Here is a 5,181-nt window from a genome sequence, read left to right as displayed (position 1 = left end):
CTTTGTCTGTCTTTGTTTGTCCCCTCTATGTTTAGCCCCTTGTGGGTAATAAAGAAATAGGTATTTCGTCTGCTGCTACGTTCTGAGTTCAAATTCCGCCGAAGTCGATTTTGCCTTTTATCCTTTCGGGGTCGATAAATTAAGTACCAGTTACGCAATGGTGTCGATGTAATCGACTTAATCCCTTTGTCTCTACTTGTTTGTCCCCTCTACGTTTAGCCCTTGTGGGCAATAAAGAAATAAGAAACGTTAGCACGCCGGACGAAATGCTTAGCGGTATTTCATTTGCGTTACGTTCTGAGTTCAAATTCCGCCGCCGAGGTCGACTTTGCCTTTCATCCTTTCGGAGTCGATAAATCAAGTACCAGTTGCGTACTGGAGTCGATCTAATATACTAGCCCCCCTCCCCCAAAATTTTGGGCTTTGTGCCAAGAGTAGAAAAGAATGTTTATACAACGAGTATTTGATAAAATAGAGACAAAATATGACTGTGATCCCTTAAAAAATTATCACTCGTATAAATTCGGAAGCGCAAGCAAACGAGCCAAATAAGGAGCCTTTATCAGTCGCTTGGCCTTATGGAAATAACAACCAAATCTTGCTCCAATCACATCTTGCTGTCTTAAAAGGGTGTCCAGAGTGTACACTGAATCTCTGAAACATAACTGAGTGATCGCATGTTTAACTTCAGTAATGAAATGCCCGCCGGATTAACGCTAACTTGGGACTAAATAGCAACAATAAAACAGTAATTTAAACTTGTATTGCGTGCAAATGACTTCGGTGCAGCTATCAGGTACTTTGAACTGCGCTAAAACTTATTAAATAGCACAAACAAATGTTTACGAACGGACTCGATTAGTGTTAGCCACCGTTTTGAGCAGAGATTAACTGAAAAGGTTGAGTCTTAAGGCAAAACTGATGTGAACTGGTTGAGGCTTAGATACTACCAGAAGGAAAGTAGGCGCATCAAATTTTCGTAATGAAGGCTTCTTTGCCCCAGAGATGTTCTTATTAGATTAGATATAGCTTGGTAACTGGTGTGTTGTGGGTGCTTGGAGTAGACCAGCGAACGAAGTGAGTGGGAGGGCGATCTTCTCATGTTATACGAAAGTCGATATACTGGTATTGCTTTCCGTTTTGACGATTCTACATGGTGCAGCCTCAAGCACAGGCTATTCATGACGAGTACAACGAATACGTTTCAGAAATCGTTGGCCTGATATCACCGCTAGCTTACAAAGCAGAAGGAGCGGGATGTTCAAGATAAAAGAGCTAACTGTCCTACCTCAGTGGTCACCGTTGTGGGTCTTCATCGCTCAGGAGCCTTCATTTGGCTGCAAAGCTGGGTGGATCTTAATGCCTCACGATTTTAATAAAGCCACCCTCCTCCCCTTTTCCTTTCTTTCTTTCTTTCTTTCTTTCTTTCTTTCTTTCTTTCTTTCTTTCTTTCTTTCTATCTATCTATCTATCTTCAACCTTTCCATTTTTCTTCTTTCTTTCTATCTTTTTCTTTTCTCTGCTTGCCTGCTTATTGTCTGTCTCTCTGTCTATCTGTCTTACTTCTATCTTCCCATCTTTCTTTCTCTTTCTTTCTCTCTCTCTCTCTCTCCCTCTCTCTCCCTCTCTTCCTCTCTCTTTCTCCCTTTCCACTTGTAAATTCCTGCAGCGTTTCACTTCCATCCCTCGCAATTCAATAAAACTAATCCCAGCCTTATAACAAGGCATTTTATTATCACCTATAATTCATCTACAAATTTCTGACGATTTAATAATTAATATAATTTAACTCCGAACATAAGCTCAAATCGCGCCGCAATCAACTTTGTTTCCCCGCTATCAGTGGTCATTACATAATGTATCACTACCATACTGTGTCATAATTAACTTGTCTATTCTACAAATATCCAACTGTTTCTCCATGTTACAAGTTGTTGCTTTCATTCAGCTATTGCTAACGATAGACGTCTATTCTACAAATATCCAACTGTTTCTCAATGTTACAAGTTGTTGCTTTCATTCAGCTATTGCTAACGATAGACGTCTATTCTACAAATATCCAACTGTTTCTCCATGTTACAAGTTGTTGCTTTCATTCAGCTATTGCTAACGATAGACGTCTATTCTACAAATATCCAACTGTTTCTCCATGTTACAAGTTGTTGCTTTCATTCAGCTATTGCTAACGATAGACGTCTATTCTACAAATATCCAACTGTTTCTCCATGTTACAAGTTGTTGCTTTCATTCAGCTATTGCTAACGATAGACGTCTGTTATTACTTCACTTACAATTGTTATTATTACTTTTATTGTTACTCTCGCTGCTGTTATTTCTCTTGTTTACAGTTCATGAAACTCTAGGTTTTATAGTCGATATCACTGTTGTTGTGGTGTCTTCACACAACACTCTCCATTCCGTTATTAGGACTTTCCGAGTTGCTGATGCACTCAAAAAAGCTTCTGGGATATTACTGCTAATGCAGCTTTTTGCACCCTCTCCTCCCGCTCCTCCACCTCTCCATGCTGCGGCTGTTACTACTACTACTACTACTACTACTACTACTACTACTACTACTACTACTACTACTATTGCTGCTGCTACTACTACTACTGCTACTTCTTCTTTTTCTTCTTCTTCTTCTTCTTCTTCTTCTCCTTCTGCTGCTACTACTACTACTACTACTACAACTACTGCTACTTCTTCTTCTTCTTCTTCTTCTTCTTCTTCTTCTTCTTCTTCTTCTTCTTCTCCTTCTGCTACTACTACTACTACTACTACTACTACTACTACTACTACTACTACTACTACTACTACTACTACTACTGCTTGTTCATTGTTGTTGGTTTGGTATATTTCGCATCCAATGGTTTGCAATATTTTCGGAAGACACAAACAACTCCATCACTACATATGCTATTGTTACCGCATCTTGTGGTGACTACTTCCAATACAAATGCAGTAACCGCTGCTGCTGATGCTGCTGTTCCTGTTGTTATTGCTGCTGCAGCTACTTGTGCTGCTACTGCTACTGCTGCTGTTGATTCTGTTAGAAGCAACAACAACAACAACAACAACCTGCTCAAGCAACCGGCGATAGAATTTCGTTATCATTTTAAGTTCTACGACTTCTACTACTGCTCTTACTGCTTTTACTACTACTACTACCATCGCCACAACCACCGCCGCCACCACCACCACTACCGCCGCTGCCACCATACTACTACTACTACTACTACTACTACTACTACTACCAACGCTGCCACCCCCACTATGAATATCTGCCCCAACTGCATAAGTTAGGAAGATAAAAAGGAAGTGAGTGAAACAGCAAAGTAATAAAAAAAAACACACACACACATGTACACATTTGCTCCATGAGTGACACATGAGCACAAAAACACACACGCATACCACACACACACACACACACACATAAACAAACAATCACACACACGTAGTCACAGGCGCACGTACGCGCACATGCATGCTTTATACGCTCGCACGCGCGCACACACAGACATGCAGATGGAATTTGAAGTTGTTCCAAACATTTCCGTGTCGAGGAGGAGCCAATAGACAGCCTCACGTGGCTACGTTTCTGTTTTTATAACAAACCAACAAGCGAGAACGAATTGTGATCGTAAGAAAGGAAAAAAAGTGTAGGAACCACTCAGGAGCAATTCTGCAACATATTTGGGGCAGAAAGCAAAACAAACAAAACAAACAAGCACAAACAAACAGATACTTTGAAACAATTGCTACTGTCATTATTATTATCATCATCATCATTATTATTATTATTATTATTATTATTATTATTATTATTATTATTGTTAATATATACACGCGCACACACAGACACACACACACACACACACACACACACACACACACACACACATGTATGTATTATGAAGAGACATGATCCATGCATATCTAAATATTTCGCAAATATGTAACAACACATCCAATTAGAAATAATGATCTGACGCACGCACACACACACACACACACACACACACACACACACACACACACACACACACACACACACACACATTTACAGACACGCATAATTTATACTTAATCATACACGCACACACATACTCACACACATGCACATATACACACACAACACATATACATAATACATACACAAAACACACATACTCACACACACGCACACACACACACACACAAAACCATTTCTGTTGATCTATATCATGCAATATTTGAATATATAAATGTGTGTATAGGGAGAAATATTTGTAGTCAAGTCTGTTTTCTTTGATCTAACAAACGACAACTTTGGTAAGGTTGAGCTATAGTCGACCGATTTAAACCCGAGTATGTTACTGGTACTTTATAATGACCGCAGAGAAAGTTCAGATTAAACACAAATTTACACACACAAACACAAACACACACACACACACACACACAAGCAGGTACCTACCTGACACAAACATATGCACATACACAAACATCCTTGCATGGGTGAATCTAAACACAACACCTGATGATTACACTCACAATGTATACACCACTCGCCCGGTATGTTTCGCAGTACAATAATAATTTACAGGATCATCACCTCAACTATTTAGACTATAAAATGCGCAGATGCTGAATAAACCCTAACAAGGAAGAGTCAATATATCAGAACAGTCAACTGATAGATCAGAACTTTATACATACATACATACATCGTCTATCTATCTATCTATCTATCTATCTATCTATCTATCTATCTATCTATCTATCTATCTATCTATCTATCTATCTATTTATCTATCTATCTACCTATCTCTCTCTCTCTCTCTCTCTCTCTCTCTCTCTCTCTCTCTCTCTATATATATATATATATATATATATATATATATATTTATGCATGTATATCAGTGATTCTCAACCACTCTCTACCTATGGACCCATTTGATCCCCATTTTACTCGGATGTACCCTCATAAAAATTTGATGCTTAAAATATCCTATTATATAAAGATTAAGAAGTGTATAAAAAAAAATTTGTCAAAATATTTTGTGTATAGTAGAAGTACAAACCGATATATTGCAGATAAATTTTTAACCACTAAATCTTATATGGACACCCAAGAGCCATATGGACCCTGGGTGAGAACTACTGGTGTATATGAAGAAGTGCTAAAATCATCTGCTA

The 5,181-nt window shown here is 38.6% G+C and overlaps 1 protein-coding gene across 1 annotated transcript in view; it reads left to right on the top strand.

Annotated features, from left to right (window-relative positions):
• The first annotated feature begins 4,894 nt into the window (after nt 1-4,894).
• LOC106871453 (corticotropin-releasing hormone receptor 2) overlaps nt 4,895-5,181 on the top strand; it is a 294,443-nt gene continuing 294,156 nt past the window's right edge. Inside the window, exon 1 of the mRNA XM_052971021.2 lies at nt 4,895-5,181. This exon is cut by the window's right edge and continues 342 nt beyond it. The gene's annotated coding sequence lies outside the window, so the exon portion shown is untranslated.

This window comes from Octopus bimaculoides, chromosome 10, assembly GCF_046866305.1.
Source record: "Octopus bimaculoides isolate indiv1 chromosome 10, ASM4686630v1, whole genome shotgun sequence".
Classification (NCBI taxonomy): Eukaryota; Metazoa; Mollusca; class Cephalopoda; order Octopoda; family Octopodidae; genus Octopus; species Octopus bimaculoides.
The sequence above is the reverse complement of the archived record's forward strand: the minus strand, read 5'-3'. Positions and strand labels throughout refer to the sequence as shown.